Source organism: Arachis duranensis, chromosome 4 (genome assembly GCF_000817695.3).
Source record: "Arachis duranensis cultivar V14167 chromosome 4, aradu.V14167.gnm2.J7QH, whole genome shotgun sequence".
Taxonomy (NCBI): domain Eukaryota; kingdom Viridiplantae; phylum Streptophyta; class Magnoliopsida; order Fabales; family Fabaceae; genus Arachis; species Arachis duranensis.
Window position 1 is genome coordinate 48,336,142 of NC_029775.3, and position 9,856 is coordinate 48,345,997.

Consider the following 9,856-nt stretch of genomic DNA (forward strand, 5'->3'; position numbering starts at 1 on the left):
TTGTGCCAGTTCCGGTGTTTAACGCCGGGCAGTTTTGAGCTGATTTGTAACGCTAGTTTGGGCCATCAAATCTTGAGCAAAGTATATACTATTACACATTGCTGGAAAGCCCAGGATGTCTACTTTCCAACGCTTTTGAGAGCGCGCCAATTGGGCCTCTGTAGCTCCAGAAAATCGACTTCGAGTGCAGGGAGGTCAGAATCCAACAACATCTGCAGTCCTTTTCAGCCTCTGAATCAGATTTTTGCTCAGGTCCCTCAATTTCAGCCAGAAAATACCTGAAATCACAGAAAAACACACAAACTCATAGTAAAGTCCAGAAAAGTGAATTTTAACTAAAAACTAATAAAAATATACTAAAAACTAACTAAAACATACTAAAAACATACTAAAAACAATGCCAAAAAGCGTATAAATTATCCGCTCATCATTAATCTTATGAATTTGATTGTATTGGAAAATAACTCTTGTTCTATATGAATTCTTGTTGATTCTTAAAAAAGTTATCTCACTTAAATACTAGCTTGAAAGTAAATTCCTCCTAAACCACTAATTGCCTTGACTTAATGGGATACGTGACATATAATCCTCTTATATTTGGGTAATTAGGATTTTTGTGGCTAATAAACTAGAATTTGACCTAACCCTTTAATCTATATTAAGTGACCAAGAAATTGGCGGTTGATTAGGTTATAGGAGACTAAATCACTAAGGAATTAAGGTTTACTCAATTATAGTTTGCCATGAATTGAATCTTGCATGATTAAAATAGTTGATAAGAAATATAAATCCTGAAAAATAAACATCTCTGAATCCTTAACTATTCTCTCTCATACTTTCTCACACCAAGTTCACTGTTTGCCTTCTTAATCACTAAATTACCGTTTATTGTTTCTGAGCCCCAAAGCACCAATTTCTGCTTGTCTGGCTAAGTGAATCATTCAATTGTTGTTGCTTGGTCCATCAATCCTCGTGGGATCAAAACTCACTCACCTAAGGTATTACTTGGTACGACCCGGTGCACTTTCCAGTTAGTTTGTGGATTGTAAATTCTGCACCAAGTTTTTGGTGCCGTTGTCGGGGATTGACTTTGATTGACAACTACCCGTTGTTTGATTGCTTAGATTAGGCGTTCTTAATTTTGAGTCTTATTTATTCATGTTCTTTAATTTTCAAAAATTAATTCTTAAGTTGTTTAAAAATTTTTCCTTAATTTATGAAATTAAGTTTGGTGTCCTCTTAGTTATTTTATTTTATTTTTCCTAGTTGTTTTCCTTTTTAAGTTTGAAATTTGTGTTCCATTTTTCTTATTAGTTGTTCAAAATTTCTGTTTAATATATTCAGTTATTTTATTTTATTTGTTTTACTGAGGTTACCTCACTAGGAATTCTCTTCACCCTGACGTAGAGATTTCCACTTTTTCTTACTCTCTATTTGTTTATGAGCAGGAATAGGAACAAAGAACCTCTTCTATACTTTGATCCTGAGATTTAAAAGACCTTGAGAAGGCGTTTATAGTAGGCTAGAGCTTACAAAACTGGTGAGAATCTCAAGGATAATTTTGACAAGAAAGTTGAAGAGTTCACTATGGATCCCAACAACAACAATCTTGTTAATCCCAATGCTCTCCATGACCCTAATATTCCTGAGCAACCCAAAAGGACACTTGGTTCATACACTGCTCCTAGTCCTAATTTCTACGGAAATAGTATTCTTGTACCTCCTGTTATTGCTAAAAACTGAGTTGAAGCCTCGGCTCATTACTTTGGTGCAACAGAATTGCCAATTTCATGGACTCCTACAAGAAGACCCAAACTTTTTTATCTCTAATTTCCTGCACAACTGTGAAACTGTAAAGACCAATGGTGTTCAACTTGATGTTTATAAGTTGCTCCTATTTTCGTTTACTGTACGAGACAAAGCCAAGCAGTGGCTTGATACACAGCCTAAGGAGAGCTTGGATACTTGGGATAAATTGGTTAACAGGTTTCTGCCCAAGTTCTTTCCTCCTCAGAAGCTGACTAAGTTGAGGACAGATGTTCAGACTTTCAGGCAGAGAGAGGGTGATTCTCTTTATGAAGCCTGGGAGAAGTACAATTTGATGCTCAAAAAATGCCCTCCTGGCATGTTTTTAGGCTGGATTCAGTCACAGATCTTCTATCATGGAGTCTCTTAGACCGCTAAAATGTCTCTAGATATTTCTACAGGCGGATCCTTCCACATAAAGAAGACTCTTGAAGAGGCTATGTAGTTAATTGAAATGGTTGCTAATAACCAATACTTGTATTCTTATGAGAGGACATCTGTGAAGAAAAAAGTCATGGAATTGGATGCTTTGGATGCTATTTGATGGCGTGAAAATGCATTTCACACAAACTAACCGGCAAGTATACCGGGTCGCATCAAGTAGTATAACTCACAAGAGTGAGGTCGATCCCACAGGGATTGAGGGATTGAGCAACTTTAGTTAGATGATGAATTTAGTTAAGCTAATATTGATGAAATGGATTGATACAGAGTAAATTGCAATAATTCTAAGGTGCAGAATGTAAATTGACTAGAAGTAAATGGTAGAAAGCTAAACTGACTGAAACTTAAAGTACAAGAAATTAAAATAACTGAATCTTAAATTGCAAGAAAAGTAAATAACTAAAGATTAAAGTGCTGGAGTTAAGAATGTAAAAATATTAAATAGCAAGGAAACGTAAAATTGCATGAATAATAAAAGGACTTGGGTGCTGGGAATCAAAACAGAACTAATGCGTATAAATTGCAGCAAGTGCGAAATCAAAGTAGGAAGAACTCAAAGAAAATGACTCATCAGGGATTGGAGATATTATAATCCTTCATGAACCAACTGGGTCTCAACTTCTTTCTCAATCATATGCATAGATCTACGGCGGATTGAATTTGATTGGATCCCAATTCCTTGGCAATCCAATCTCCCTAATCACAATCAATCTTGCCAATTCGTTGATCTAATTGTCATGAGAAGAGTTAGAACACGTTTCTCTCATTAATAAGCCACACTAAATCTCAAGATCCCAATTCCTCCCGAATGGTGTTGATCAAAAGAGTAGTGAAGGATAAAGCATCAGTTCTAATGAAGGTGATTCCCCTTCCGAGGCTCACACCCACATTCAATTGAATTAAACCCCCTTCCGGAGTGAATAACTCATAATCAAAGCAGATACCCAATAGCTACACAAGTGAATTGAAAAGAAGAAGAATTTTATTGATTCATTGGAATTACAATAGAGCTCCTCCCCCTAATGAAATTGGGGTTTAGTTCATCATTGCTCTAGTCCCAAAAACAATAAAGAAAAATGCAGAAGATGAAGAATAGAAAATAAAATAAAATTTGGATCTGAACTCTCAAAAAAACTAAAATGAAAAGTATCAAAGAAAGTCTCTAGCCTAAAAGTGAAAGTCCCAGCTAAAAGATCCTTTCTAAATAAAATCTTCCCCTATTTATACACTTTCTAATTCAGTCATTCAGTCCTTGGAGTGGGCTTCTTGGCCTTCTGATGAAGTGGGTCAGAATTGGTACTTCCATGTAGCATCAGGTGAACGTAGCGTTCTCAAATTGAACGTAGTGTTCTTTCACCGACGCGCGCGTGTCCTTTGTACGTGCGCGTCCCTTGTCTTTCTTCATCATCGACGCGTGCGCGTTCTTCATGCGTCTGTGTCCCTAGGCAGCGTTCATTCACTAAACGCTCTGTACGTGCCATGAACGCTCTTCACGCGTATGCGTTCTGTGCGCGTGCGCGTGGATGGCAGAATGTTGCTTTTGTGCTCCAGCATCTTGTACGCGTCTGCGTCAATCATCACTTTGTCACATCGATGCGTGCGCGTCATGTACGCTTGTGCGTCGATGCCTATTTTCAAATTCAAACTTTGAAGTTATTGCAGGCGTTCACTCGAAATGAACGTAGTGTTCATTGTTGATGAACGCTGATCCTCAATCCACGCATGCGTGGATCTCCAAACTTGCTTCCCCACACGGAGGCGGCTTGTGCGCGTGTGCGTCGTGAGTGAACGTAGCATTCATCAAATGAACGCAGCGTTCACCTGTACCTTGCTTCTTTGCTTTATCTTTTCCTCACTTTTCATCTGCCATTAATCAAACAAGCAATCAAAGTCTCACCAAAATCACAAGTTTCATAATAATTAACTAAATTGTGCATAAACTTAATGATTTTGCATAAAACCAACAATGTTTGATTGAGTCAAGATAAACATAAAATACCACTCCAATCACTTACTTGTTGTGCAAGAAAGTGTAATAAACCTAATAAAAGCAAGAAAAATTGCTAGCAAAACTAGCATAAGATGACTTGGCATCACAACACCAAACTTAAACCTTGCTTGTCGCCAAGCAAGAAAAGAATTATGCACGAAGGTTCTTTTGATTGGAATGGATTGAAGAATAACTTGTAATACTTTGTGTGTGAAGTGATTAAGTGACAGTGGGGTGAACTCTAAATCATATGGTCATGCAAGGGCTTCAGTGCTTACTAGTCCCTACATCTTGGAAGTCTTAGATCTTAGGATTTTCATTCAAATGATATCATGGAGATCTCTCTATAGACCTTGAAACAACTTATAGTTCAAGTTTTTTGGCCTTGACTCTAAGTGTCATGTCTTAAAGCGGCTCTTTAGATAAGCTTTCAATCAATACTCCTAAACCAGTTGGTTTTAAGGTATTAGGTGTTAAAGCACACCTGAGGATTTACTTGCTCAAGCCTCTCTCCTTGACACAATTCTACCACAAGCATTTACTAGGATAATAATCCTCTGAGTTCTTATTTCTTTCTTCTTATCTGCCTAGTAATTGATGCTCAGAGCCTTGGGCCATGTTCTTTTGTTTTTGTGTTTCTTTTATTTTCTTTTGTTTGCTGCTTCTTGGATCAATAAATGTTTGAGAACCTCCACAACATTTCTTTGAATTCTATTTCCTGCCTATGAGCTCCCATGTAAGTTTTCATAAACATGCAGACTCAATACACAATCATACAACTAGAACCACCACTTCTCTTAGTCTTTTGCTTGCCTCAAAATGAATTTTTAGTTCTTCAATCCTTCTTTTCAAAGAATTATTCTTTGATGCATTTTTGAATTATTGAGTGCAAGCAATTTTCAAGAGTATATTGCTGTAAAATATCACGCAATCATTATCTTACTACAGAGAAGCTATACTAAGCAGATGATTGATGCATACAAAATGCAGATCATGAAAAACTTATTCAGACATGAAAGTGCAGAATCATAAAACATTTGGAGGCATATAATTTTTCAGACATGCATCATCCTTATTTAACTAAAGCATTGAAAGGGTGTTCTACTTATTCTTCAAACATTTTTAGGGAGAAATGAGACTGGTCTACTTAGTCCCAGAGTCCATCATCTTTCAATACTTTCTCCATTCTCTCTAGATTTCTTCCAGCTCTTTCTCTTTGTGCTGCTCCCAACTCAGGCCACTCTTGATATGGCTTTATTTCTTGGTTGACCAGTGGCGTACCACATACTAAATAATTTAGCTTTGATTGAGTGTCTATGTCATATTCCATTCTGTCTACCTGCCTAGCCTCTCCAGCTGTGTGATATAAGTCCTTCCATTAATGCAAACTTTGGATGTACTTTTCTTGCAGGGCTTGTTGTTAGAACAATTTGTTGAATGATTCTTGATATTGTGCAGATTGTTCTGTTTGCCTTTCTAGGGATCTTTCTTGGAATTCCCTCTGCTGATCCATCATTTTTATCTGGAAGTTCTCTTGTTGCTCCATCATTTCTAGTTGCCAATTTGCTTGCTACTTTTGGGCTCTCATGAATTGCTGCAATAATTCTTCAATGGTAACTTGCATTTGGCTTAAATCCATGATGCTGGAGGCTTGTCCTGCTTCCATTTGTGGCTCAGAGGCTTCTCCTTCTTCTGGTTGTGCCCTCACTCTCCTTCTTTAAGGTCTTCTCTCACTCTGATCATCAGTAGCTCTGTCTAATCTTTGCCTAGTGAGTGCCCTTCCATCCTGCACCCAATCTATGTCTGAATCTTCAAAAAGCACCCCTGCTCTATTGCACAACTGCAATATGGTACTTGGATGGGCAAGTCTCGCTGACTTACTGCTGCTTTCCGCCATCTCTTGGATGCTGTCTGTAATGAGTTGAGGGACATTTAGTTCTCTTCCTTTGAGTATGTAGTGTACCATGATTGCCTTTCTTATAGTGACTTCCAAGGGGTTTTCAGTATGGAGGATTGACCTCCTCACTATTTCGTACCAACCTTTGGCCTCAGGTGAGAGGTCCATCCTCTTTAGGTGACATGGCTCCCCATTTGAATCTCTCACCCAATCTTTGCCATCCAGACATATATAATTTCTGAGCTCATCTGGGTCATTCTCACCATTTGTTCTTTCATCAAAGCTGAGTTCTCTGAAAGGTATTACTCTTATTTGTAAAACCCACATGACTGTAGCAGGACTGAAGTCTACTTCCACTCCCCTCACATAACTTTTGTAGGGGTGTTCAGTTTTGCTTGGTCTTTGGTGCACGAAATTGTGATATCTAATAATGGCATTCAACTTGGTATGCACGTTTATAACTCAGCACTTTCTTCACAACCTTGCACAGCTAACCAGCAAGTGCACTGGGTCGTCCAAGTAATAAACCTTACGTGAGTAAGGGTCGATCCCACGGAGATTGTTCGTATGAAGCAAGCTATGGTCATCTTGAAATTCTCAGTTAGGTGGATAATATATGGTTATGGAGTTTTCGAATAATAATAATAAATAAACAGAAAATAAAGATAAAAATACATATGTAGATCATTGATGGGAATTTTATATAGGCGTATGAAGGTGCTGTGCTCCTTCTGAATCCCTGCTTTCCTACTACCTTCATCCAATCCTTCTTACTCATTTCCATGGCAAGCTGTATGTAAGGCATCACCGTTGTCAATGGCTACATCCCATTCTCTCAGTGAAAAAGGTCCAAATGCTCTGTCACAGCATGGCTAATCATCTGTCAGTTCTCGATCATGCCGGAATAGAAACCATTGATTCTTTTGCTTTTGTCATCATGCCCAACAATCGTGAGTTTGAAGCTTGTCACAGTCATTCAATCCCTGAATCCTACTCAAAATACCACAGACAAGGTTTAGACTTTCCGGACTCTCATGAATGCCGCCATCAATTCTAGCTTATACCACGAAGATTCTGATTAAGGAATCCAAGAGATATGCGCTCGATCCAAGGTAGAACGGAAGTGGTTGTCAGTCACGCTTTCATATGTGAGAATGATGATGAGTGTCATAGATCATCACATTCATCATGGTTAAGTGCAACGAATATCTTAGAACAGGAATAAACTGAATTGAATAGAAAATAGTAGTAATTGCATTAAAACTCGAGGTACAGCAGAGCTCCACACCCTTAATCTATGGTGTGTAGAAACTCCGCCCTTGAAAATACATAAGTGATAGAGGTCTAGGCATGGCCGAATGGCCAGCCCCCAAATGTGATCAAAAGACTAGACCCCTAGTACAATAGTTAAAAGTTCTATTTATACTAATCTAGCTACTAGGGTTTACAGAAGTAAGTAATTGATGCAGAAATCCACTTCTGGGGCCCACTTGGTGCGTGCTTGGGCTGATCTTGAACTTTACACGTGAAGAGACTTCTCTTGGAGTTGAACGCCAAGTTGTAACGTGTTTTTGGCGTTAAACTCTGGATCGTGACGTGTTTCTGGCATTTAACTCCAGAATGCAGCGTGGAACTGGCGTTGAGCGCCAGTTTGCATTGTCAAATCTCAAATAAAGTATAAACTATTATATATTTCTGGAAATTTCTGGATGTCTAATTTCCAACGCTGTTGAGAGCGCGCCATTTGGAGTTCTGTAACTCCAAAAAATACATTTTGAGTGCAGGGAGGTCAGAATCCAACAGCATCAGGAGTCTTTTGTCAGCCTTTTATCAGAGTTTTGCTTAGGTCCCTCAATTTCAGCTAGAAATTATCGGAAATCATAGAAAAACATACAAACTCATAGTAATGTGATGCCAGATGATTTTGGCTAGTTTTACTAGCCATTTTTTGTATGCTTTAGGTTGGTTTCATGCATTTTCTTTGGAAATAAGCAAGTATTTGGTTGAAAATTCAATCATACCATGATTCAAGCAAACATTGTGAATTTTGAATTATTTCATGAGAATTATGCATAAATTGAATGATAAATTAGATGATGCATGATCCCATGATTAAGAGGAAGACTTTGATGCACTTTGTTTGATTGATTTTAGGCCAAAAGAAGAAGAGAAGAGCCACGTTAGTGGCTACGTTAGTTACACTAACGTGGGCACTAACGTGGAAGGAAGGAAAGCCCCAACGTTAGTGAGAAAAGTTAGTGGCATTAACTTTGAAGAAAGAGAGCATGGAACGTTAGCAAGGAAGACCCACGTTAAGAGTCACATTAGCTACACTAACGTGAACTCTAACGAAGGGACAAAAGGCATCAAGCAACGTTAATGGGAAAGGTGAGTCCCAATAACGCTTGCGAAAGGGGTATATGCCAACGTTAGTGGAAAAAGTGAGTGCCACTAACGTTGGCGAGGAAAAAAAGACCCACATTAACTTCTACGTTAACTAAGTTAACGTGGAAGTTAACGTAGGCAAAAGTCCCACCTGGCAGCTTGACCATGCCATCTTCAAACACGCATAACTTGAGCCACAAAGCTTCAAATGAAGTGATTTCAGTGGCATTTAAAAGTAGGATTCCAGAGCTTTCCAAGCATATATGGCACTACATGATTGACACTAAATTTGAGGGAGAAAACCTGCCCCGAAAGTGCAAAGATGAACATGGTATCAACCTGTAGTAAAGCTAACTGACCTCTTCACCTTCCAAGAAGTGTAACTCGAGTTTTAGAGATTCAAATGATGCGCTTCCAAAGGCGTTGGAAAGTAGACATCTAGAGATTTTCAATAATATATAATAGTATGGGGTGGACATTGATTTTGAGCTCCAGAACTTGGAAATATTAAGCCCCTGGTCGCTAGCGTTATCGGGACTCACGTTTTCCATTAACGCTAGCGACTATGCCAGCGACCATGTCCACATCAAAGGAGTATAACTTGAGTTACAGAGATCCAATTGAGATGATTTTCCTTCTCTTTGTTTTCTTTGTACTTTTCATTTATGAATCTGGAAGTTTCATTTTCAGTTTTATTCTTCATCTTTATTTTTCTGCATTTTCTTTCTTTTCTATTTTGGTAGAGCAATGATCAACTAACTCTTTTCATTGGGTTAGAGAGCTCTATTGTGATTCAATGGATCAATTGTAGTTCTCATTATTCTTCTTCTATCTTTTCTCTTGATTTTACTAGAGAGCTTTCGATCTTCATCCAATTGGGTAGTTATCTTGGAAAAGAAGCTATTCATACTTGGATCTCTTCTAAACCTTGGAAGAGGAATGAAGAGATCATGCTAGAAATGCTTTCTCATGCTGGACCAAATTGGGTTTGGATGGATATGTGACTATAATCCTACCAATACTTGATTTGGAAATGCATGTGGTATAACCAGTGACCATACTTCATCTCTTCTCATGAGCAATTGACCAAGGAATTAGCTATTGATCAAGATTTAAGAGATTGGATTACCAAGGAATTGGAATTCGATCACTTAAGATTGTCCAAGGAATTGGGATCCAATCACTTAGGATTGCCAAGGAGATAAATGAATGCATTGATTGAGGAAGAAGATGAGAATGAACTTGATTTGGAGGATTTCAATATCTCTTGATCCTAATGTTCATTTTATTTTTAGTTCTTACATTTACTTTTCTTGCCATTTTACTTCTCTGCA